A 27,849-nucleotide genomic window follows, 5' to 3' on the forward strand; every position below is an offset into this window, starting at 1 on the left:
GGAGGGGACGGTACTGGGACAGCAAACTGACATCAGGAGGAGACGGCACTGGGACAGCGCGCTGATGTCAGGAGGAGATGGTACTGGGACAGCGCGCTGACATCAGGTGGAGACGGTACTGGGACAGCGCGCTGATGTCAGGAGGAGACGGTACTGGGACAGCGCGCTGACATCAGGTGGAGACGGTACTAGGACATCAAACTGACATCAGGAGGAGACGGTACTGGGACAACAAACTGACATCAGGAGGAGACGGTACTGGGACAGCACGTTGACATCAGGAGGAGACGGTACTGGGACAGCGTGCTGACATCCGGAGGAGACGGTACTGGGACAGCACGCTGACACCAGGAGGAGACGGTACTGGGACAGCGTGCTGATGTCAGGAGGAGACAGTACTGGGACAGCGTACTGACATCAGGAGGAGACGGTACTGGGACAGCATGTTGACATCAGGAGGAGACGGTACTGGGACAGCACGCTGACATCAGGAGGAGACGGTACTGGGACAGCACGCTGACACCAGGAGGAGACGGTACAGGGACAGCGCGCTGATGTCAGGAGGAGATGGTACTGGGACAGCGCGCTGACATCAGGAGGAGACGGTACTGGGACAGCGTGCTGATGTCAGGAGGAGATGGTACTGGGACAGCGCGCTGACATCAGGAGGAGACGGTACTGGGACAGCGCGCTGACATCAGGAGGAGACGGTACTCGGACAGCGCGCTGATGTCAGGAGGTGCCGGTACTGGGACAGCACGCTGATGTCAGGAGGAGATGGTACTGGGACAGCGCGCTGACATTAGGAGTAGACGGTACAGGGACAGCACGCTGACGTCAGGAGGATACGGTACTGGGACAGTGCGCTGATGTCAGCAGGAGACAGTACTGGGACAGCGTACTGACATCAGGAGCAGACGTACTGGGACAGCGCGCTGACATCAGGAGGAGACGGTACTGGGACAGCGCGCTGATGTCAGGAGGAGACGATACTAGGACAGCGTACTGACAACAGGAGCAGACGGTACTGGGTCAGCATGCTGACATCAGGAGGAGACGGTACTGGGACCGCACGCTGACACCAGGAGGAGACGGTACTAGGACAGCACGCTGACACCAGGAGGAGACGGTACTGGGACTGCACGCTGACATCAGGAGGAGATGGTACTGGGACAGCGCGTTGAAGTCAGGAGGAGACGGTACTGGGACAGCGCGCTGATATAAGGAGGCGACGGTACTGGGACAGTGTGCTGACTTTAGGAGGAGACGGTACTGGGACAGCACGCTGATGTCAGGAGGAGACGGTACTGGGACAGCACGCTGACATCATGAGGAGACGGTACTGGGACAGTGCGTTGACACCAGGAGGAGACGGTACCGGGACAGGACGCTGACATCAGGAGGAGGCGGTACTGGGACACTGCGCTGACATCAGGAAGAGACGGTACTGGGACAGTGCACTGATGTCAGGAGGGGACGGCACTGGGACATCAAACTGACATCAGGAGGAGGCGGTACTGTGACAGCACGCTTATGTAAGGAGGAGACAGTACTGGGACAGCGCGCTGATGTCAGGAGGGGACGGTACTGGGACAGCAAACTGACATCAGGAGGAGACGGCACTGGGACAGCGCGCTGATGTCAGGAGGAGACGGTACTGGGACAGCGCGCTGACATCAGGAGGAGACGGTACTGGGACAGCGCGCTGACACCAGGAGGAGACGGTACTGGGACAGCGCGCTGATGTCAGGAGGAGACGGTACTGGGACAGCGCGCTGATGTCAGGAGGAGACGGTACTGGGACAGCGCGCTGACACCAGGAGGAGACGGTACTGGGACAGCGCGCTGATGTCAGGAGGAGACGGTACTGGGACAGCGCGCTGACATCAGGTGGAGACGGTACTAGGACATCAAACTGACATCAGGAGGAGACGGTACTGGGACATCAAACTGACATCAGGAGGAGACGGTACTGGGACATCAAACTGACATCAGGAGGAGACGGTATTGGGACATCAAACTGACATCAGGAGGAGATGGTACTGGGACAGCGAACTGACATCAGGAGGAGACGGTACTGGGTCAGCATGCTGACATCAGGAGGAGACGGTACTGGGACCGCACGCTGACACCAGGAGGAGACGGTACTAGGACAGCACGCTGACACCAGGAGGAGACGGTACTGGGACTGCACGCTGACATCAGGAGGAGATGGTACTGGGACAGCGCGTTGAAGTCAGGAGGAGACGGTACTGGGACAGCGCGCTGATATAAGGAGGCGACGGTACTGGGACAGTGTGCTGACTTTAGGAGGAGACGGTACTGGGACAGCACGCTGATGTCAGGAGGAGACGGTACTGGGACAGCACGCTGACATCATGAGGAGACGGTACTGGGACAGTGCGTTGACACCAGGAGGAGACGGTACCGGGACAGGACGCTGACATCAGGAGGAGGCGGTACTGGGACACTGCGCTGACATCAGGAAGAGACGGTACTGGGACAGTGCACTGATGTCAGGAGGGGACGGCACTGGGACATCAAACTGACATCAGGAGGAGGCGGTACTGTGACAGCACGCTTATGTAAGGAGGAGACAGTACTGGGACAGCGCGCTGATGTCAGGAGGGGACGGTACTGGGACAGCAAACTGACATCAGGAGGAGACGGCACTGGGACAGCGCGCTGATGTCAGGAGGAGACGGTACTGGGACAGCGTACTGACATCAGGAGGAGACGGTACTGGGACAGCGCGCTGATGTCAGGAGGAGACGGTACTGGGACAGCGCGCTGACACCAGGAGAATACGTTACTGGGACAGCGCGCTGATGTCAGGAGGAGACGGTACTGGGACAGCGCGCTGACATCAGGTGGAGACGGTACTAGGACATCAAACTGACATCAGGAGGAGACGGTACTGGGACATCAAACTGACATCAGGAGGAGACGGTACTGGGACATCAAACTGACATCAGGAGGAGACGGTATTGGGACATCAAACTGACATCAGGAGGAGATGGTACTGGGACAGCGAACTGACATCAGGAGGAGACGGTACTGGGACATCAAACTGACACCAGGAGGCGACAGTACTGGGACATCAAACTGACACCAGGAGGCGGCGGTACTGGGACAGCGAACTGACATCAGGAGGAGATGGTATTGGGACATCAAACTGACACTAGGAGGCGACGGTACTGGGACATCAAACTGACACCAGGAGGAGACGGTCCTGGGACATCAAACTGACACCACAAGGCTACGGTCCTGGGTCTGCACGCTGATGTCAGTAGGAGACGGTACTGGTAGAGCGCGCTGACATCAGGAGGAGACGATACTGGGACAGCACGTTGACATCAGGAGGAGACGGTACTGGGACAGCGCGCTGACGTCAGGACCTGACAGTACTGGGACAGCGTGCTGATGTCAGGAGGAGACGGTACTGGGATAGAGTACTGACACCAGGAGGAGACGGTACTGGGACAGCACGCTGACACCAGGAGGAGACGGTACTGGGACAGCGCGCTGACACCAGGAGGAGACGGTACTGGGACAGCGCGCTGATGTCAGGAGGAGACGGTACTGGGACAGCGCGCTGACACCAGGAGGAGACGGTACTGGGACATCAAACTGACATCATGAGGAAGCGGTACTGGAACAGCGCTGATGTCAGGAGGAGACGATACTGGGACAGCACGCTGACATCAGGAGGAGACGGTACTGGGAAAGCGCGTTGTTGTCAGGAGGAGACGGTACCGGGACAGCACGCTGGCACCAGGAGGAGACGGTAGTGGGACAGCACGCTGACACCAGGAGGAGACGGTACTGGGACAGTGCGCTGATGTCAGGAGGAGACGGTACTGGGACAGCACGCTGATATCAGGAGGAGACGGTACTGGAACAGCGCGCTGATGTCAGGAGGAGACGGTACTGGGACAGCACGCTGATGTCAGGAGGAGACGGTACTGGGACAGCGCGCTGACTTCAGGAGGAGACGGTACTGGGACAGCGCGCTGATGTCAGGAGGAGACGGTACTGGGACAGCGCGCTGACACCAGGAGGAGACGGTACTGGGACAGCGCACTGATGTCAGGAGGAGACGGTACTGGGACAGCGCGCTGACACCAGGAGGAGACGGTACTGGGACAGCACGCTGATATCAGGAGGAGACGGTACTGGGACAACGCGCTGACATTAGGAGGAGATGGTACTGGTACAGCACGCTGATATTAGGAGGAGACGGTACTGGGACAGCGCGCTGATGTCAGGAGGAGACGGTACTGGGACAGCGCGCTGATGTCAGGAGGAGACGGTACTGAGACAGCACGCAGACACCAGGAGGAGACGGAACTGGTACAGCGCGCTGACACCAGGAGGAGATGTTACTGGGACAGCACGCTGATATCAGGAGGAGACGGTACTGGGACAGCGCGCTGACATCAGGTGGAGATGGTACTGGGACAGCACGCTGATATCAGGAGGAGACGGTACTGGGACAGCGCGCTGACATCAGGTGGAGATGGTACTGGGACAGCACGCTGATGTCAGGAGGAGACGGTACTGAGACAGCACGCAGACACCAGGAGGAGACGTTACTGGGACAGCACGCTGACATCAGGAGTAGATGGTCCTGGGACTGCGCGCTGACACCAGGTGTAGATGGTCCTGGGACAGCACGCTGACACCAGGAGTAGATGGTCCTGGGACTGCGCGCTGACACCAGGTGGAGACGGTATTTGGATTGCGCGCTGACACTTGGAAGAAACGGTACTGGGACAGCGAACTGAGATCAGGAGGAGACGGTACTGGGACAGTGAACTTACATCAGAATGAGACGGTACTGGGACACCGAAGTGACATCGGGAGGAGACGGTACTTGGACAGCGTGCTGATGTCAGGAGGAGACGGTCCTGAGACAGCGAATTGACATCAGGAGGAGACCGTACTTGGACAGCGAACTGACATCAGGAGGAGGCAGTCTGCCCTGTTGGTCTCCGGGCCTGCGCACTGCCGGATCCACCTGTGGGGGCACGCATGTATGAGGCGGCCAGCACTCTCAACTTACAAAATGGACGAGGCCAACATTTTCAAAAGCAGGTCGTGGCTGTTGGGCGCTTCTCCCGCGATCAGGAACTACGTGACCGGTCGATCCGTGACTTTCCCGACACCCGCGGTGACCCATCCATGAGTGCGACCCTTAGTTTGAAAAATCATGACGAACAGGTGCCTGAGTGTGATGACTAGTGGATTTCACAGTAACTTAATTGAAGTGTTAATGTAAACCTACTTGTGATAATAATAAAGATTCTTCTTATTATTATTAAATCTCGTTTACAACTCCTCCAGTACCCCTAGATCCTTTTTAGTATAGAGACAAAAATATCACAGATCAAAATAGGAGAACTGTGCATTGCAGTTGTACACAAGCTTAGAAACCTCTCTGCTTTTCAATTCTGTCTCCCGAGAAATGAACCCCAGTGCTCTGTTGACTTCCTTATGACCTTGCTAAACTGTGCTCTACTTTTAGTGTTTTGTGTAATGTGAAGGGTTTGATGGAGTAAATAAGAAGAAACTGTTTCCACTAGCAGGATGATTGGTAAGGACACAGATTTAAGATAATGACAAAAAGAACCACAAGGAAGATAAGGAGAAATATTTTTATGCAGCAAGTTTGTAGCTCAAATGTACTGCCTGCTGCATGGTGAAAGCAGCTTCAATAGTAACTTTCAAAAGAGAATTGGATATATACTTGAAAAGGAAAAATGTGGTGATATGCTTGGCTAAAGAGCAAAGTGGGACTAATTGGATAGCTCAAAGAGCTGGCACGGGACTGAATGACCTAATCTATTGTATGATCATATGATTTGAACATAAAAGGGAGTGTGAGGTGTTTTGAGAATGTGGCAGTCATAGTCAAGTAGTTAATGGAAAATGTGAGGTAAAGGTTGCAATAGTACTGAGGGTACAATATGAGTAGGAGGGGACGATACGTTAGCAACCTCTCACTGGAGATGGAGGTGTTACCCGGAGATTTTCCCCACCTCCTTAGGACAGCAGAATATTCCTCTCACTGACCATCACCTGCACCAGGACCTCCAATGCTGCACTCTCTGGACCCATTGCAGTCAGGCTACTGTGGTGATATGCATCAATGTAAATGCATGTAGGCTAGCTAGACATTAGAGGGAGCACCAGAAACATCACACACACACTCAACCAATAGATCAGTTAGATAGGACAGGATCAATGGACACTCACGATACAACGGAGGTGACACGACCACAGGTGGGCATTACACCAACCCATATATAAAGGACACCACACACATGATCTGCCTCTTTCCAGTGGAGACAGTCAGTGAGTACAGACACTGGGTTGATTCAATATTACACCCACCACGTGGATTGCAGCAGCTGGTTAGTCAGTCTGGGTAGCTATAGTAGGATTAGCAGTAGTGTCGAACCCGAGTAATAGAAGTGTAAATAGTTTAATAAACGTGTTGAAGTTATCACCACGTCTGAACCTTCCTTTGCCAAGTGCACCACAAGGAAGCCGCTTATGTTACACCCACAACATAAAAAATCATGGTACCAGAAGTGAACTGTTTCAATCCACATAGGAATATATCAGTGTACAGTGACAACCAGTAACAATACCCAGGCAAGATGTTTGAGATCCGGGTTCCGCAGCAGCTCCAGTGCCTCTCCGCGAAAACTGGCTGGCATTCCGGCTAAAGTTTGAAATCTTCTGGTGGCAGCCGAACTAGAAGAAGTGGCCGATCCTGAAAAAACAGAGCTACTCCTCACCATCGCCGGTGCCAGAGCAGAAGAAATCCTTTAAAAATTCAAGTTCTCCAAGGGGCAAAACAGGAACGACTTCCAGGCAGCCCTGGACAAATTCGGCAAATACTGTGAGGAAAACACACTCCAACCAGCAAGAAAAGCTAAGAGAAGCGCCAGTACTCACCTCGAGGCCGAGATCCCGGAGCAGAGAACGATTTTGGTCGGTGGCCATCTTTCTAAAGGGACTGCACTTGCGCAGTTGCGCGAGATGCATGCGCAATCACGAAAACGGGCATCGGTAAAGGAACAGCGATCTGCGCATGTGCAATCGCTTCCTACGTGCTACGTCACATGCATCGTGATGTCAGAGGCCCCGGACCACGCCCATTTAAAGGGAAAACGTCCCAAATCAAAGAAAAAATATTTTCATGCCATAAAACAACCTTCCTTCACCTGGAATGCCAGAACAATGCCTCAAATTGAACTAGGGAATGAAATTAACCTCCGAAGAACCCTGCAACAAGCAGTTAACTACGCATAAACCGATGATTCCGACCTTGGATACTTCGATACTGACCTTTACATTTTCTCTGGGCCCAATGCCAGCTCCGACGCAAACAGTGATGATATGGTCCTGGAAGACTACGACTCAGACGAACCTTTCACCTTGGGAGGCTACCCCAGTACCAAATCTGAACCGCAACTAGACGTGTTGCACATTGGCGACCCCCGCATTGAATCCGACGCAGACGCGGATTCGTCCTTCGGATTTGAGGATCTTCAGCTCAGCAGATATGACATCCCAACTCGTGAGTGCAGGATGATGCTACAGCCTGAAACCAAGAGACAGAGAGTGGTACAAGCCCACAGAAAGAAGCCTGCTGCCACACAGAGCATGGTCGACGCACCGCTCAGGGTTCCAGACTCTATGAAAGAAGACACGCAAGACTCCACACCGCAGTCCTTGCATGAACAAGAAGTGACTCCAGTGTCACAAGTCTCCGCAGCGAGCTCGTGGACAGACTCCACGATAGAAGCAACGCAAGACTCCAGAGCGCAGTCCTTGCAGAAACAAGACCATGAGGGTCTAGCAACCTCCTCTGACCAACTAGCGGCAGATGAAGCTAGTCTGCCATGCTCAAGTAAACAGCAAGAAGACTATGACAGTCTACCACGCTCCAGTGCACAGCAGGGCGACCATGACGGTCTATCATGCTACAGTGAAGAACAAAGCAACGTTGACAGTCCAAGCCCAAATGAAGGACAATAGCAAGACAATGACAGTCCACCCACATTGTTTGCGCCACCAGATGAAGACTCTGACAATTTACCCAACCCAAGTGAACAACAAGCAGCTACTGAGGCTCTACCCACGGTATGTGAAATGAATGACGACAGCATCCCACTTCCCATGCAAGATGTGCAAAGTGACAGACCTCAGCTAGTGTGTACAGAGGCACTCGACGATCACTGTGAGACCACTGGTGACTCCGGTGACACCACAATACTTCCACCCTCATTCGCTCGAACCTCTCCACAAGTCAATGCATTCCTACATGTTCCGACTCCAGACGTGCAGCTTCAAGAAATCTCAGCTGACTCCAGTGAATCTGCTCAGACTCCGGATGGGGAGCATCAACAAACCAACACTGACTCAGTTAAAACAGACCAGACTCCAGATGGGGAGCAACCAAACGCCGACTCTGATTCACGTAAGCCGGACTTTACTCCAAACAGGGAGTGCCACAACCTCAGTGATGGCACGCTCAGGATGACAGCAGATGCCACAACGACAGGAGATGGATCACTTAACAATCACACAGGGTCAGTAATAACAAGCAGCGGCTACAGTCCAACAGGAATACACCAATATTCACCACAGCTATATCCACACATTTTTTCCACACGAGCAGTACAGCCAATGACAGCTCATGCTGGACAAACCCAGTATTCAGGCATGCAGCAGCCAGCAGTCTATGCAGCATATTCTCAAACAGGCCAGCACTACGGATTGCCTACTAATGGAATCAATACCGCAAGCGCAATCTGCACTACAGACTGGATGCCTTAGTTACAGTCCAGGATTTGCTGCACCCCAGCCTGGCCAGACAGCACATTCCTATCAGATGCACGGTTCTAGTTTCACACCATCACCAGGTATTTATGAGAGCAGCAATTCTGTTTCTAATTCGACAAGCTTCAACGGTTCTCAGCAGGACCACCCTTCCTACACAGCATGTGGCCAGAACCAGTATGTACAGTCTTATCCAACTTCAACATATGGCACATCCATGACCTCGAATGATACTGCTGATGGTACCTCTTCAACGTCAACACCTTATCAGCTACAAGATGCTATCCGACAGCACCATCAGAAACATCGAAAAAAGAAAGGGACTCCAAATCAGACAGTGAAGTGATTTGACCACTTCTTGGTTCCTGTGGCACAGGGACGTTGATGGCGTACATAACCCAGAGAGATATTTAACCATGATGATTGATGGTTTATGGACTCACACAAATGATTTGGACTTATTGTTTAATCACTGTTCCCATGACTTGTATATACCTTACCTTATCAACCTGTTCTTTGTTCAATTTTCTTAAAGTGTACAGAAAATATGAACATATAAAAAAGGGGGGATGTGGTGATATGCATCAATGTAAATGCATGTAGGCTAGCTAGACACTAGAGGGAGCACCAGAAACATCACACACACACACTCAACCAATAGATCAGTTAGATAGGACAAGACCAATGGACACTAACGATACACACGGAGGTGACACGACCACAGGGGGGCATTACACCAACCCATATATAAAGGACACCACACACATGATCTGCCTCTTTCCAGTGGAGACAGTCAGTGAGTACAGACACTGGGTTGATTCAATATTACACCCACCACGTGGATTGCAGCAGCTGGTTAGTCAGTCTGGGTAGCTATAGTAGGATTAGCAGTAGTGTCGAACCCGAGTAATAGAAGTGTAAATAGTTTAATAAACGTGTTGAAGTTATCTCCACGTCTGAACCTTCCTTCGTCAAGTGCACCACAAGTAAGCCGCTTATATTACACCTACACCAGAACAAATCAGCCACTGCTTGCAAATGTTTTCCTGCCTTTTTCCTGTTGTCTGCAACCAGGATGGACCTCACCTGTAAGAAGAGCTGGTTGCCTTTAAGTGGCATCAGTCAAGCCATATTCATGCCCCTCAATGCACTTGCATTAGCTGCCCTCCTTTAAAAAATGATTTTCCAATTAAGGGGCAATTTAGCTTGGCATATCCACTTAGCCTGCACACCTTTGGGTTTTGGGGGTGAGACCTACACAGACACTGGGAGAATGTGCAAACTCCACAAGGACAGTGACCTGAGGCTGAGATCAAACAAGGATCCTCAGCGCCGTGAAGCAGCAATACTAACCACTGCACCACCTTGCTGCCCATAGTAGCTGCACCCCTGACTCTACATATTGAGCTGGCCATGCAAATTCCACATGTTCCCTTAATTTTCATGCATCCAGGTGAATGGGTGTAGTCAGTGCATGCCATGTATGCCAGTTTGCAGGCAATTAAATTCTTAAGCCATGTTGGAGAGGTGCGTTTCCTAGGAATATAGAAATTCCTACATTTAAAAAGATTAAGGTTCATTTGGTTTGCCTTCTACCATCCTTGTACTAGCATGATACACTGATAATGGAGCTGTTGATTAATCACTGCAATCACTTTTTATCAATTAGTCTACACCAGACCCAGATATGTCAGGACTAAAGTACTCCCAGTGGTGGAGAGCTTCCTTCAGCAGTTAGATGCAATAGCTCCATCTTGTGAACTAAAAGTGACATAAGACACAGCAGCATAGAAATTGTATCCTATTTTTGTGAACCTTAACTCCTATCGAGCCACAGGAACAAACGGACGGGAACCTTGTTTAAATATCTCATATAATGTTCTGCACCTCCAACAATGGCACCTGTCCTTACGTGCTGCACTGGACTGTCAACCTAACTTATAAGCTCCATTCCTGTTATGGAACCAAACCTGCAACTCTGCAAGCAGTCTCAACAATATATACAAATCATACATAGAAGAACAGGGTAGAGAAATGGAATATTAAAATGGTTCATGGGAACTAGGTCATATAATAATCTTTATTGTCACAAGTAGGCTTACGTTAACACTGCAATGAAGTTACTGTGAAAAGCCCCTAGTCTCCACATTCCGGCGGCTGTTCGGGTACACTGATGGAGAAATCAAAATGTCCAAATTACCTGACAGCATGTCTTTCGGGACTTGTGGGAAGAAACTGGAGCACCCGGAGGAAACCCACACAGACACGGGGAGAACGTGCAGACCGTCCACACAGACAGTGACCCAAGCCACAAATCGAACCTGGGACCCTGGAGCTTTGAAGCAACAATGTTACCCACTGTGCTACCGTGCTGCCTTCATATATCCAGTTGTTGCCAAAGAGATTAAAACTTCTTTTCCCTGTCCGTTGTGTAGGACCTGTATGAGATGACTTGGTTAACTTCAAGTCAGATCCTAATATGCCTTTGACCAAATGAAATTTTTAACTAATAATGTCCATGATTTATTTCATAGATATTGGGATAGCTACTATGGGAAAAGAGGACCACACAGTTCTAGTTTATTAGCGTATCACACCCACACTGCTTTTTACCCTTCGGGGAACAGTGGGGGTGGGGGGGGTGCGGAGTGGTAGAAGGATTTCCGTGCTGATTATCAGCCCATTGAACCGCATTGAATGCTCCATCCATAGCCAATCAGTCCTGGCATTGGACTCGAATCTGGAACTTCCATTGTGCCTCAAGACCTCCGACAAGTTCAATAGGGAATGATATTCTGCAATTTGGGCAACTGTGGGTGGGAGACTTCGGACAGATTTACTGTATATATGGCCATTCTGTGCTGAGCTGCTGATGTCAGCTTTTCCTCTCCATCACCAGCCTTGATTCCATGTCAATCACAATGTTGTCCTCCAATTTGAATGGCATCAGGTGCATAGGTGAACTAAAGTTTACTGCAGTTCAAGACTCGATCGATCACAGCTCCCAACCAGAATCTCGGGATAAACTTTTGATTTTATTTTTTAAATTTAGTATACCCAATTCATTTTTTCCAATTTTAGCGTGGTCAATTCACCTACCCTGCACATCTTTGGGTTGTGGGGGCGAAACCCATGCAAACACGAGGAGAATGTGCAAACTCCACACGGACAGTGACCCAGAACCGGGATCGAACCTGGGACCTCGGCGCCGTGAGGCATCAGGGCTAACCCACTGCGCCACCGTGCTATCCCATCTCGGGATAAACTTGCTTCAAATTCTGTTCCTCATTCTCAAAATTGTTCAATCTTAACTCTTCAGTGGCAGCCTTCCTTCCATTTTGCACTTTGTTGGTTAAGTCTGTGTTAAGCATTGCCTGGTGTGACTCACGAGTTCCACTCTGGCATGGCAGTCTCTGTTGCACTTGTTGCAGAGGAAGACAGTGGGCTGAGAAAGTGCACAGACTTCTGAATTCTCTGGGCCCTCTTCGCAGCAAGCTGAGCTTTTCTTTTCTGCTTGGCTCTTCCAATGCCCTTCCAAACAGCCGGACCTTAGAGGTTACAGTTGTCAGGGACTATCTCCCAGTTGTCATAGAAAGCATCCTATCTGACTGCATCACAGCCTGGTATGACAATGCCTGGCCCAAGACCATAAGAAGCTACGGAGAGTTGTGAACACAGCCCAGTCCATCACGTGAACCTGCCTCCCGTCCATTGACTCTGTCTACACCTCCCCTGCCTTGGGGAAGCAGGCAGCATAATCAAAGACCCCTCCCACCCGGGTTATTCTCTCTTCCAACCTCTTCCATCGGGCAGAAGATCCAAAAATCTGAGAACACGCACTAACAGATTCAAAAACAACTTCTTCCCCACTGTTACTAGACTCCTGAATGACTCTCTTATGGACTGAACTGATCTCTCCACATACCTTCTCTACTGAGTAGTACTATACTCCGAATGCTTCATCCGATGTCCGTGTCTATGTATTTACAGTGTGTATTTATCGTATGTCCTATGTTTTCTATGTATGGAACGATCTGTCTGGACTGTACGCAGAACAATACTTTTCACTGTCCCTCGGTACACGTGACAATAAATCTAAATCTAAATCAATGTCTGCTTTTTTCGTATTTTCATATTTCGCTTGTCGCTATCCTTGTGGCAGAGGTGTAGATACCAAGGAGGTTGCAACCCAGTGACCAGTTCATCATACAGAAGGTCTTTGGGTACCTGATGAATGTGGCTGAGCCAGCACAGGCATCGTAACTTATCAATGTGTGTATACTGTTGGAACTGGCATGCTCCAGGATCTCTTAGTTGCTGCCAAGAGGTGCTAAGGATCCAGCTGAGATAGCAAAGGTGAAACAGTTCAGCCTTTTCTCCTGTCTAGTTTATGTTGTCCAGATCTCATCACTGTAAAAGAGTGTGATGAGGATGCAGACTTGGTAGTTTGATTTTCTCAGCCAGGTTCCTGCTACTTCGTAACAGTTGCAGTTTTTGCAATGCGTGTGTTGATTTCATCATCAAGTGACAGATTGCTGGTGATTGTGGAGCCTAGATGTGTGAAGCTATCAATATCTCATTGCCAATGCTGATAGATAACGGAATGGCAACATCCTGGACCTTGATATTTGTCCTCCTGGTGCTGATGTCAAACCAAACTTTTTTCAGGGATGACCGAGAACCTGCCCATTTGCCAGCAACGACATTCCTTAGTGTGGAATGTTAGTGAAGCATACTTGGAATTTGGAGCTCCTGAAGTGACATGAGGATTCAAAAGTCATGCGGGGCAAGTGGAAGAAGCTGATTGGGTGAGTATGGTCAAGTAAGCATTTACAACTTTTATCACTCATAGTTTGTAAGGTCTATGAGGGGTGGTACCGGTTAACACAGGTGGCTGAATAGCTGGGTTGTGATGCAGGGCGATGCTAACAACGCGGATTCAATTCCCGTACTGGCTGAGGTTATTTGAAGGCCCCATCTTCTCAACCTTGCCCCTCGTTTGAGGTATGGTGATCTCAGGTTAAATCAGTTCTCTCTCAATTTAATGGGGCTAGTCATGTGCTCCGCCTGCTCTAAGTGGGTAGCTGGGGACATTTCCAGTGCCCGGGGCCAGCATGTGTGCAGGATGTGTCTCCAGCTGCAGCTCCTGGAAGCCAGGGTTTCGGAGCTGGAGTGGCAGCTGGGGACATAGTGGAACATCCATGAGGTGGAGTATATCGTGGCTAGCATGTGTAGAGAGGTGGTCGCATTGTAGGTTGAGACTTCACAGGCAGGATGGAAATGGATGACCACCAGACAGGGCAAGAGGACTAGGCAGACAGTGCAGGAATCTCCTGTGACCATTCCACCTGCCAAATAGATATACAGCTTGGATACTGTTGCTGCTTCCCAGGGGTGCTTCTCAATTGCACCATTGTTGGTTATAATGCAAAATGGAGGAGTTCCCCCCCGCCCCCCCCCAAGTCTATCCCTCCCTCTCACACCTTGGCTACTTTCTCCTGATTCTTGGCTACTTGGCTATTCTTCTGCTTGTTCGTTGGCGACAAACAGGTCCTGGAATAATTAGGTGAATGGCTCCCACGTTCTGTGGAAGCCGACGTCCGCCCCTGGATGGCGAATTTGATGTTCTCCATTTGGAGAGATACTGAGAGGTCAGACAGCCAGTCTGCAGCTTTGGGTGGTGCTGCTGACCGCCAGCCGAACAGGATTCTATGGTGGGCGATCAGGGAGGCAAAGGCAAGGGCGTCGGCCCTCCTCCCCATGAATAGATCTGGCTGGTCTGATACCCTGAAGACCGCCACTTTCGGGCTTGGCTCCACCCTCATCCCTCAAATTGCCTCAAAGAAGGCTGTCCAGTACCCAGCAAGTCTGGGGCAAGACCAGAACATGTGGGCGTGGTTGGCCGGGCCTCCTGGGCACTGTTGGGTATGTAATAGTTATAGGCGATTCATTTTTAAGAAGAATAGATAGACATTTCTGTGGCTGCAAACGAGACTCCAGGATGGTATGTTGCCTCTCTTGTGTTTGGGTTAAGATGTCTCAGAGCGGCTATAGGACATTCTGGAGGGGGAGGATGAACAGCCAGTGGTTGTGGTACACATTGGTATAAACGACATAGGTGAAACAAGTATTGAGATCCTAAAAGCATAATATAGGAAGGTAGGAAGTAAGTTTAAAAAGTTAGACCTCAAAGGTAGTGATCTCAGGATTATTACCAGTGCCATGTGCTAGTCAGAGTAGAAATAGCAGGATATATGGGATGAATACATGGCTGAAGAGCTGGTGGAAAGGGAAAGGTTTCAGCTTTCTAGGCATTCGGTTCTGGGGGAGGTGGGACCAGTCCAAACTGGCCGGGTTACACCTGGATAGGACTGGGGTATTTGCTGCAGTGGTTGGGGATGTTTTGAACTAAAATGGCAGCTGGATGGGAACCTGCAAGGGGTCAGAGGAGGGGGAAGCATGGACAAGAACAAAAGACAGAATGAGAATAAGAAAACTGAGACGGCAGAGAAATTAAAGCCAGAATCAAACAGGGCCACAGTGCAAAGTAATGGGAATGGGACAAGGATTGTTAAAAAGAAAAGCCTTAAGGTTTTGTGCCTGAATGTGTGAAGCATTTGTAATAAAGTGGATGAAGTAATCACACAAATAGATGTAAACGGGTACGATAATGCCGGAGACATGGCTACAAGGTGACCAGGGGTGGGAATTGAACATCCAGGGATATTCAATACTTCAGGATGCTATTGAGGGAGTGATGCAAAATTTTACCAGACTGATTATTGGGATGGCGGGACCGACGTATGAGGAGCGATTGAGTCGATTAGGATTATCTTCACTGGAGTTTAGAAGAATGAGGAGGGATCTCATAGAAACCTATAAACTTCTACCAAGGAGCTGCACGGTGGCTCAGTGGTTAGCACTGCTGCCTCACGGCGCCGAGGTCCCAGGTTCAATCCCAGCTCTGGGTCACTTTCTGTGTGGAGTCTGCACATTCTCCCCATGTTTGCGTGGATTTCACCCCCACAACCCAAAGATGTGCAGGGTAGGTGGATTGGCCACGCTAAATTGCCCCTTAATTGGTAAAAATGAATTTTTTAAAAATTCTACCAGGACTAGACAGGGTGGATGCAAGAAGGATGTTCCCAATGACGAGGGTGTCCAGAACCAGGGAGGATATGGGGTAAATCATTTAGGTCTGACAGTGGTGAACCTGTGGAATTCAATACCACAGAAAGCAGTTGAGACCAAAACATATGTTTTCAAGAAGGAGTTAGATAGAGCTCTTGGGCCTAATGGAATCAAAGGAAATGGGGAGGGAAAGCAGGAACAGTCAGCCATGATCTTAATGAATGGCAGAGCAGGGGGCGGCATGTGGCACCGTGGTTAGCACTGGGATTGCGGCGCAGAGGACCCGGGTTCAAATCCCGGTCTTGGGTCACTGTCCATGTGGAGTTTGCACATTCTCCCCATATCTGCGTGGGTTTCACCCCCACAACCCAAAGATGTGCTGGTTAGGTGGATTGGCCACGTTAAATTGCCCCTTAATTGGAAAAATAAAAATAATTAGCTACTCTAATAAAAAATGAATGGCAGAGCAGGCTCGAAGGGCCAAAAGGCCTTCTCCGGATCCTATTTTCTATGTTTCTATCTTTCTATGAGAAGATCATGCTAATCGTAAATCTTTCAGTTCTGAAACCGCACTGGGACTTGAGGTAGATGCATTCAGCCACGATCTGCTGTCTAATAAGGGTGGCATTGGCAAATACTTTTCCCACTATGTTCAGCAGGGAGATGCTTCACTAGTTATTGTCATTGTTGCCTTGCCCTGATTCTTGTCACAATCTGAATTATCCTGGGCCGCTGACTCCGCCCTCCTGCAGAAGAAGAGAAGTTTGTGCAGATGCTGAAGGACTGCCAGTTTCATTGGCTTGATGAAGTTCAGAGTTCAGGCGGCATAGCAGTGCCAACTGGAGTTTTGTCCGTGGCAAGTGAGTCAGTAGCTTTTGCTAAGCTCTGCCATAGGTTTTATATGGTGCCTAGAGCTTCCTTGGTGACAGTGTTCTCCCTCGAGTATAACTCAACGTAATGTTCCACCCATCTCTCCAACTGTTTATTATAGTTGGCGATGACCTTCCTGCCTTTGTTTTCAATGGAACCATTTTCTTTGATGAAGGACCTGTTGCTTTTTTGATCTCCTTTTTTCATGCCTCTGACATTCTCTGTGTTGAAGGATATCTGGGTATTCTGGCAAAGTTAGAACCAGTAGTTATTGGCACATTGCCAAGCTGTCACTTGGACATCACTGTGAATAGTTCTTACTGCATTCAGAGTTAACCCATGCAGACACTGGGAGAATGTGCAAACTCCACAGTCACCCAAGGTCAGAATCAAACCCGGGTCCCTGGCCTGTGAGGCAGCAGTGCTAATCATTGTGCCACCATGCCGCCCTTTCAGACACATTTCAAAGATGACAAGTCTGTGGTCAGTGCAGCAGTCACATGGTCTTTGTCTTCCTCACGCCCTGTCTGTCATTCTTCCTGACAATGACGTAGTCGATGAAATGTCAGTACCCAGAGCGAGAGTGCTTCCAGGGCATCTTATTTCGGTTTGGGAGCGGGAACCTGTGTTAATGAGAAGAAGCTCATGCTCAGCACAGAATTGCAGGAGTAGAAGACCATTGCTGTTGCCTTTCCCAACTCTGCTTTTGCCGATAACACCTCCCCAAATTTGGAGATCTGTGCCGACTCTGGCGTTAAAGTCACCAAGTATAGTGAGCTTGTCTGACTTTGATGTTGCTGTAGTCAGGAAGTGGAGGTCTTCAAAGGATTTCTCCTTGATGACTTCAGGATTGCTCATTATGGGAGCATATACGCTAATGATGGTAGCTTGATTCTTGCTTGCCAGTGGGATCTTGAGGGACATTAAACGGTCATTTAGACCCTTCAGGAGGCTGGTCAGCTTGTTCACCAATTCCTCTTTCACTGTAAAGCACACACCAGCCTCGCTCCAATCCTCTTTGGCTCAACCACTCCAGGAGAAAGTGATTCCTGCCCATTTCCCTGAATTGACCTTTCTCTCTGTAAGGCTTGATTCGCTGAGTGCGGCAACGTCAACTTTATTTTGGGCTAGCTCACTAGGGCAGTTCTCCGCTTTGATTTATCAGTTTGGCCGTTGTTAATGAGAGTGTGCACATTCCATGCGCCAAAGGTGAGATATGCCATATTGCTTTTTTCTCTTTTTGATATTACTACCACTAAAGTGGGAAGCCCGCCAGCTGCGGTAAGCTGGCCGGGTTTTGGTGAAGCAGGCAATGTTTGGGGCACCTTTTCTAGCCCCTTCCTCAGACAATGGAGGTGGGCAGTGTGGTCCTGAAAAGGGCTGCTCAGTCGTTCTGCTGGCTGCCGGGTTTCACCGCTGCTTCGGTTCAGTGAAAGACGACCCGATGGCCTGAGCTGCCTGTGTGCGGGTTTGCAGTTATAGCTCTCAGTAAATCACTCCTGCTGCTTCATCGTTCACCCATCGTCACAGGGCTTGAGGTTCGATAGATGTATGAAGATGACTTGCGCGTGAAATTGATTTAAGTGAGGAAGAGTTGCTGATGGATCTCTGTGTCTATTCGGAACCCTGGATATCCGTTATCCCTTCTCAGTTCCCAAATAACAGAAGTCAAGTCTGTTCTTTTTGGCAAAGTCCACTTGTACTTTATTTGTCAGCTGTGCCACTGGTAACCTTGTTTTCAATACAACATTTAGGAAGTTCCAACTAGCCCTGCAGCAAACTAGTCAGATTAAGTGGGTGGGATTCCCTGACCCCGGGTCCGGGTTGGAGAATCGCCGGGCCGGGCGCGGTTCACGCGACGCCGCCCAGGAACCTGTCCGCCAATTCTCCGGATTGGCGCTGGCGCGGTCGGTGCGGCGCTGGTTGGGGGCCGCTGTACGCCCCCCCCCCCGGGCGATCCTTCTCCCGGGATGCGCTGACTGGCCGCCAAGAAAGCCTGTGTCCTGCCGGTGCCATTCACAAGTGGTCTTACGCGGCGGAAACTCGCCATCCATCCTGCAGGGGACGGCCTGGTGGGGGGTGTGGAGGGGGGATCCGGCCCCTGGGGGGGCCTCCACCGTGGCCTGGCCCGCGATCGGGGCCTACCGATCATCAGACAGGCCTCTCCTGGTGGGGGCCTCTTTTACTCTGCGCCGGTCCTTGTAGCCCTATGCCATGTTGCGTTGGGGCCGGCGCGGAGAAGGAAGCCAGAGCGCATGTGCGAGTTTGCGCCGGTTGCAGCGGGCATGCGTGAGTTCGTGCCAGCCGCAGTGCGCATGCGCAGACCCGTGGCGCCCGTTTGACGCCAGTCTCAGCAGCTGGAGCTGCGTGAATCGCTCCAGCGCCGTGCTGGCCCACTGTAGGGCTTAGGATCACTGCTCATGGGGGCCTGTTGACGCCGTTGTAAAACGCGACGGCGTTTACGACGGTGTCAACACTTAGCCTCCCGCCCATTGTCTTTAGCGAATACAATAATTGAGTTTTCATTCGATTACAGATCATAGTAATTCTTCACATCATAATACACAGTATAAAATAACTAAGTGATTTAAACAAAAGAAAGATGACGATTAGCAAAAGCAAGCAGCAAAGACATAGGTTTCAGAAATAAAGATAGAGTGATTCCGGAATGAGTTTTTCCATCCTGGTAAGTGATTCTTAAGGAGTTTATTACCTTCAGGTCTAGCCTTCTTTTTACTTCTCATTGGCTGGTAGTGGGCAGCACGGTAGCATTGTGGATAGCACAATTGCTTCACAGCTCCAGGGTTCCAGGTTCGATTCCGGCTTGGGTCACTGTCTGTGCGGAGCCTGCACATCCTCCCCGTGTGTGCGTGGGTTTCCTCCGGGTGCTCCGGTTTCCTCCCACAGTCCAAAGATGTGCAGGTTAGGTGGATTGGCCATGATAAATTGCCCTTAGTGTCCAAAATTGCCCTTAGTGATGGGTGGGGTTACTGGGTTATGGGGATAGGGTGGAGGTGTGAGTTTAAGTGGGGTACTCTTTCCAAGAGCCAGTGCAGACTTGATGGGCCGAATGGCCTCCTTCTGCACTGTAAATTCTATGTTAACTAATTTATAATTCACTCAATTCGGCCAAACTGTCTGTCCGTCAATTTAAGAGATATATGTAGTTAAATATCTTGGTGCCACTTTCCCATACCATTGCTTGCCAATTTTCCAAATGATCCACACCTGCATCTATCATTAATTGGAAAAACACAGTTTTAGCTAAGAAATGATATCTCTAGACTGACTGTTTCCATAGAACCGGGGCTACTCATACTGGGACCGCCGCTCAGTTTTCCCCATACATGGGGCCTTTTAGCTAGTTGACATCAATGACCTCGCAGTCTCAAGCGGCTTGCAAAATGTGAAACTTAAGAAAGAAGTTTCCACCAGAGTGTTATCTGGATTAACCCTTAGTGAGTTCCCAGCTATTTGTTGCACTGAAGTCATGCTTCATATGGTTATAGTTAATTATTCTTAATGAGTTCTCAATTAAACCTCTATTATCTCCCCTTACTCTCATGGTTATAGTTGATCAGAAAAGTCAATTTCTATCAGTTGTGCACCGTCAGTCTAACTCTCTACTCCTATGTCCACCTGTACCCAGTGGCAGAACAGAGTCCAGATGACTGGAGGATAGAATAGGGCGCGGTGGATGCCCAGGACATCTTCAGTGTCTTGTACTCCTCTTTATGCTCCACAACACATTGCTGATCCTGCCTTCCAGCCTGTTGAATCTATTTGTGGTTTCTGCAATCCGTCAGGTGCAAACTTCATGTGCTCAGGTGGATAAGCCCTGTCTCACCAAGGGCTTAGGTCCATCGGCTACCCTCACCTGGTCATCCTGCCCTTCAAGACGGTTTTCTGGGCTGTGGCCCCTGTTGGAACCTGGAGCCACGTAAGAGCTGAATGCCAGGTGGTGTCCAGTGCAGGCAATCTGCTCGGAGACGAGCACAGCGTGATCCCCTGACAGAGGTACTAGTCCTAACCTTGACACCCCATACCCTTAAGATTATGTGCTCCAGTTCAAAAGTGAGGTTCAAACCTATCTTCTTGACTCAGAGGCTATTGCCAACTAAACCATGACAACAAAATGATGCCACCACTGGGAATTCAGTGCCAGAGCTCTTATACTGTACATAAAAGCAGTGGTGGTCATATATGAATTGTTCAGATGACAGATGCTCATTTGATTTTCCACTCATAATACAGAGTGAAACTGCAGCTTCAGGTACAAGCTGCAACCAGGGACTAGCAGCATGAACATAAGTCAGGTAACTATTTCCCTAAGGCTGCAAATCAACTACTGACGAGTGAATTCTGTTCCCCAGGTTTAATAATAAAATAGATGTATTTGTATGCACTGAGTGTACCTGGGTACACTGTTGATCATGTCCACACATGTACACTTGTCATCTGGGATTAATTTATAGGAGGAAGAAGCCAAGGCACTTTTCTCCCATTCTGTTATCCAAACTCTTGTTACACTTACTCGCATCCAAAACATTGCCGCCATATTCTAAATTGTAATAAGTTCTGTTCACTCCTGTGTTTGCTGACCCACATTGGTTCCCAGTTAAGCAATGCCTCAATTTTTATATGTTCATTCTTGTTTTCGTCTCTGCGTTCTTCTCCTGTTCTGTAACTTTCTCACATATCTGCAGTCCCCCAATTCTGGCCTGTCGCTCCACCATTGATGGCTGTAATTCAAGCTGCCAAGCCCCTTAGCCCTGGAATTGTCTCCCTAAACACCTCTGCCTCTCCGTCTCCCTTTCCTTCTTTAGGACATTCCTTAAAGCATACCACTTTGACCACGATTTTAGTCACCTGCCCTAATATCCTCTTATGTAGCTTGTATCAAATTTTGTTTGATAATTGGGGTGGCATGATGGCACAGTGGTTAGCACTGCTGCCTCACAGTGCCAGGGACCCGGGCTTGAGTCCGACCTTGGGTGACTGTGTGGTGTTTGTACTTTCTCCCCGTGTCAGCGTGGGTTTCCTCGGGGTGTTCCGGTTTCCTCCCACAGTCGAAAGATGAGCAGGTTAGGTGGATTGGCCATGCTAAATTACCCCTTAGCGTTCAAAACGTTAGGTGCGGATAGAGCAGGAATTGGGCTTAGGTAGGGTGCTCCTTCGGAGGGTTGGTGCACACATGATGGGCTGAATGGCCTCCTTCTGCACAGTAGGGATTCTATGATGACCATCTATGAAGTGGCTTGGAACATCCTACTATGTCAAAAGCATGAATTAAAGGGCAGCACGGTGGCGCAGTGGTTAGCACTGCTGTCTCACAGCACCAAGGTCCCAGGTTAGATCCCGGCCCTGGGTCACTGTCCGTGTTCGCACTTTCGCACTGTTCGCACATTCTCCCCGTGTTTGTGTGGGTTTCGCCTCCACACCCCAAAGATGTGCAGGGTAGATGGATTGGCCATGCTAAATTGCTCCTTAATTGGAAAAAATGAATTGGGTACTCTAAATTTATTTTTACAAAGCATGAATTAAATGCAAGTTTTTGTTGGGGAACAAATAAGAAGGAACTTTTTCCATTGGCAGAAGTGTTGGTAACCTGACAATACAAGTGTAAAATAATTGACAATTAAACAGGTAATTGGGGGGTGTGGTGTTGCATCAGGTGAAAGTCTTTTTTTTAAACAGTGAGTTGTTATAATCTGAAATTCTTCGCATAAAAGAGTGGAGAGATCAGATCCAACAGTAAATTGTGGAAGGAAATGGATATATAATGGAAAAGGAAAAATAATAGCTGTAAATATATATCCTGATTTCTGTTTGTCTTTTTTATTTTCCTTTTTTGCACGGTTTTGTAACATGCAACTTATGAGTCATGAAATATAAGATGCGAAAACCCAATAAAAACATTTTTAAAAACAGAAAAGGAAAAATGTACAGCCCTAAGGTTGTGACTGATTGGATGACTCTTTCAAAGGGCCAGCATGGGTACAGTGGGCTGAATGGTCTCCTTCAGTGGTGTTTAATTCTATGATTCTACTCTATGATTATCCCTGAGAATTGGAAGCTAGTGTTGTCAAGCCTTAAATTAATCTGAGAGAGGACTGCCCTTGATCAAACCTGGCACCTGTGAAACCTGTATAGTACCAGACTGGAGGTACATTTTTTAACCAGCTGAACTTGGGCAAAATGGATGAGGGAAGCTGGGGAGGGTGCAGAGGTGGGGAGAAACAATGAACTTGTCTGGAAAGCCAAAAGTGAAATGTGCTCTCATGCGTAATTCTAAATGAGAAATAATGGGCAGGCTTCTCCTTTAAAGGGTTAACGTCCACTCAGAAGCTGGGACATGCAACAGGGAAAGGCATCAGTAGCTGGACTTTTAAAACATTTAAAGTCTGCCCTGTACGCATGAATAAGTGACTTGTCTCTTCAATCACTAGTGAATTGACAATGAGCCTCCTTGTACTTTTTTTATTGTTTCCAGATGGCTACTATTTTCTTCACTGATGACAAATAATACAAGCCTGAAGTCGTTTTGATTTATTCCACTCCTTTTTTTTCTGTTTCGGAGCCAACTGCGTTGTCCGGCAACAGCTGTCTCTCCCCGTGCCAGCCTTGTACAACAGTACGCATTTAGATTTGCTTTGTACGAGCTGGCTCCCCGTGTTTGATTTCCTGGTTGGACTGTGTTTACACTTCAGATGCTTGCTTCATCCATTGCAAGTTATTGTTTATTCATATACATATATGGGAAGCTTTGTACTTTTCTGAGGTAGAAAGTTCAGCTGGTTTGAGGTGCTTTTTGCAGGTGGCAGCAATGTGCTTGGGGGGGGGGGCAATGCCTTCATCATTCTGCTGGTGCCGTGCCAGCTCACGTGTTTATTGGGCCTTTCTCAATCTCCGCGGAAACATAATCCCTTAAACTGGCAATTAAACTGGGTAGCGGATAAGTAACTGGATTCTCTTCCTCTGCTGGTGAAAGTCAAGTGTGAAAAGCTGTTTTCAAAACAAAGACGTCTGTGTTATACTTCAGGGGGAGGAGCGCGTACTGAAAGAGAAAGTATATTAATAACATTAACAAAAAAATTTTTTTTTAAAGGTATACAACCCATAAAACCTGTCCATTGCGGTTTCTGGATGAAGCAGATTTAATAAAAGGACAAGTATTTCTCATGTTGTTCCTTTTCAAAGTTATTTTTAAATGATTTGTTCCTGGGATATGAGCAACAGTGGCAAGGCAATATCTCCGTACATGCCCAGGGCATTGAGAGTTAACTGCATCTAACCATTTCTCCGTTTGCTATTAATTTTTCCCTTTCGCCCAGAAGAGAGGAAAGTAGTAGAAAGACAAAAAAAATCTGAAATTTCTTACGAAACACAATTATTGTACACATTGCATGATTTTTCATACCTTGAATAAATAGGTCTAGATATGACATATTCAGTCATTGAGCAGCACCATATGTCAGCATGTATCCTGGGTTCAAATCCCATCTATAAAGGATTCAGTGAACCACTCTCTCTCTCTTGTTGTAAGAATCTTATTTAAGATAGAACCCATCTCTCGTGGTAAGCTGATTAAAGTTCAGATTTTAAGTGGGGCGTGAACACTTAATTGATTTGGAGACAGGTTTCTTGGCCACTTACAGCCAGTAGAGGCAGGAATGGAGATGGGTCAGATGAAGTGTGGACTACTTTAGACTCCGCTTGGCAACCATGACTGGTTGTTCTGAGGGAGTGATCTACAGTTCGTGCCAAAGCCTTCACCAGAGGGAAGCTGATCTGGAGACCTGGCACCTTGGGCGGGGCAGACCCTCCCTGATGATGACCTGAATCTAATGTGCGAGTCTGTGAGGGAGAGGAGGAAGCTCCTCTTCCTGAAGAGCGGCAGGATGAGGCCACTCATTTTTCAGCAGAGATACCTCTCGGCGCCTAATGGTCTCTCTCTGTCTCCTCTTCCTCCTCCTCTCGCGCCCCTGCACCCTCCCTGATGAGCTGTTCCCTTCCAGGGCCTCAAAGTCCTTCAGATCCACTTCTCTCTGGAGGGCCATGTTATGCAGAGCACAGCAGCTTACCACAATGACTCAGAATCTTGAGGGGAGATGGTGACATTGTGGTTGTCACACTGGGCTAGTAATCCAGTATAATGTCCCAGGTTCAGGCCTCACCTCGGCAGCTGGTGAAATTTGGATCTAATTAATAAAATCCCAAATGAAAGCTAGCATCAATGATGGTGACCATGAAACAACCGTTGATTGTGACCATGAAACAAGTGTTGATTATCGTTAAAACCCCATCTGGTTCACTCATGTCCTTTCAAAAAGGAGATCTGCCATTTTAACCTGGTCTTAGCCTACAGTGTGATTAACCCTTGATTACCCTCTGAAATGGCCTAAAAAGCAACTCAGTTCAAGGGCATAGGTTTGGGCACCAAATGCTGGCCTTGTTAGCTATACCTATGGAATAATAAATTAAAAATATCCTGCAGTCAGGTATTGGGGGGCACCATCCAACAGGTCTAAGCACTGGAACCTCATCTTCAGAAGCCTGAAAGCCTGCTCAATGGTTGCTGTGTTGACAAAGTATATGGGCCGTAGCAACTGTTAGGGTAGTGACACACACATGGAGGAAGGTCGTGTTTTGGTCGCAGACCAGTCGGACATAGAGAGAGTTGAAGCCATTCCTTTGGTGAATCTCAGTGGCCAGTTGCCGGATGTCTTCTTGGTCACATGGGTACAATCGAAGATGCCCTGCACCTGGGGAAAACAGATGGAGGTGAAATCCAATGTCCTCTGTCCCAAGAAGACCATGTTAATCTTTAAATGAATGTGCTGTCAAGCTCCAGAAAACTGGACAGCAGTGACCTAAAGCCTGATGGCCCTGCTCCCATTGCCAGCTGAAGCCTTCCTTCTGGCAGGTGTCTGCCCAATTATCCTTGGCAGTGTTGCACTTTCTCCTCTTACCTGGCAATGCCAAGGGGTGCTGCCCCCATTTTAAACTTGGGTGCTGAATGCCTTACTCTCCCTGCCACCTGTGCTGCACCAATGGCACCTCCTTATCAAGTGCTCAGACCCTCTTTGCCTTGATGGCCCTCGATGCCATGGGATAGCTATGTCTGTAGTCCTAGATGTATTGTCTTCCTTCAGTCCCTCAGTTTTGGAAAATGTGGGCAACCTGTCTGGACTTTAAAAATCAGAACGCCAAGCCCTGAAAATTCATCACAAGGATTTTGGTGAGGAAAGGCAGATTGGAAGTTGGGCAGCAGTTTGCAACACAAAGGGGATTATGGGTTGTTCTTTGGAGGAAGGGGTGAGGAACATCATCCGACGAGAAAGGACCAATAACAATATCAACTAACCTGAGTGCTACGTTTACTGGGAATAAAATCAAAGGAGCATGACGTGGGTCGCATGGACAAGATAAACTTGGAGAAGACAGAAGAGAGGAGGGAAGTGAGAGAAAGATACAAGTTCAGGGTTAGGGCAGTTGGAACCTGAGAGGTAGTTTGGACTGAGGGAAGGGAAGGAAGCAATGGAAGCAGCTGAGTGGATGGTCTCAAACATAATGACAAAGAAGCCTATTATCTCCCTGTATTTATTGTTGACCGTGAAGGAGGCAGAAGTGAGAGGGTTAAGAAGATGCTTTGCAATGGAGAAAGGAAACCAAAGTTATTGGTACAATCCAGGATTATACTGAAATAATGAGCAGTTTCTGGCAGTGAAGAGTCGGAATCGGTCATGCTTTATATGGTTCAGCCAGACCTGGCAGTGAATGGTTAGACTAGTTATCCTCCACGTCCATTTTTAAGTCTGCATTCCTTGGATGAGGAAATAAACACAGAGGGTGTAATGGTTTTCATGGGGACTAAGACACCAAAGGTTGAGGTAAAGGTTGCGACTGAGCAGATTGATGACTACATACGAATTGGCAACAGGTGTAGGCCACTCGGCCCCTCAAGCCTGCTTCACCATTCAACAAGGTCATGACTGATCTGATTGAAACCTCTACATTCCTGCTAGCCTTGATAACCTTTCACCCCCTTGTTAATCAAGAATCTATCTTGCTCTGCCTTAAAAATATTCAAAGACCCAGCTTCCACCGCCTTTTGAGGAAGAGAGTTCCAGAGACAGATTACCCTCTGAAAGAAAAGATTTCTCCTCAAATGAGCAACACCTTATTTTTAAAAGTGACCTCTAGTTCTAGATTCTTCGACACGAGGAAACATCCTCTCCACATCCACCCTGTTAATACCCCTCAGGATCTTAAAGATGTCAATAATAATAATCTTTATTATTGTCACAAGTAGGCTTACATTAACACTGCAATGAAGTTACTGTGAAAATCCCCTAGTCGCCACATTCTGGCGCCTGTTCGGGTACACGGAGGGAGAATTCAGAATGTCCAATTCACCTAACAAGCACGTCTGGGACTTGTGGGAGAAAACCTGAGCACCTGGAGGAAATCCACGCAGAAACGGGGAGAACGTTTCTGTGACCCAAGCGGGAATCGAACCTGGGACCCTGGCACTGTGAAGGAACAGTACTAAACACTGTGCTACCGTGCCGTTAAGTCGCCCCTTACTCTTCTAAATTCTAGTGGATACAAATTTAACCTCTCAAACATTTCCTCATAAGACAACCCGCCCATTTCTGGTATTAGTCTAGTTAACCTTCTCTGAACTGCTCCTAATACATTTACATCTTTCTTTAAATAAGGAGACCAACATTGTATACAATGCTCCAGGTTTGGTCTCACCAATGCCCTGTACAACAAAAGCATAACCTCCCTATTTTTGTAATCAATTTCCCTCACAGTGAATGATAACATTCTATTAGCTTTCCTAATTATTTGCTATACCTGTATATCAGTCTTTTGTGATTCATACAACAGGACACCCAGATCCCTCTGCACCTCAGGGGCGTCATTCTCCGACCCCCCAGAGGGTCGGAGAATGGCCGTTGGCCGCCGTGAATCCCGCCCCCG

The 27,849-nt window shown here is 48.7% G+C and overlaps 1 long non-coding RNA gene across 1 annotated transcript in view; it reads left to right on the forward strand.

The window, feature by feature from the left end:
• Positions 1-24,039, forward strand: part of LOC140386034 (uncharacterized) — a 38,591-nt gene extending 14,552 nt beyond the window's left edge. Inside the window, exons 2-3 of the long non-coding RNA XR_011933548.1 lie at positions 13,525-13,664; positions 23,966-24,039. This is a non-coding gene — a long non-coding RNA (uncharacterized lncRNA). The remainder of the gene's footprint in view (positions 1-13,524; positions 13,665-23,965) is intronic.
• Positions 24,040-27,849: the final 3,810 nt, after the last annotated feature.

Source organism: Scyliorhinus torazame, chromosome 11 (assembly GCF_047496885.1).
Source record: "Scyliorhinus torazame isolate Kashiwa2021f chromosome 11, sScyTor2.1, whole genome shotgun sequence".
NCBI classification, from domain to species: Eukaryota; Metazoa; Chordata; class Chondrichthyes; order Carcharhiniformes; family Scyliorhinidae; genus Scyliorhinus; species Scyliorhinus torazame.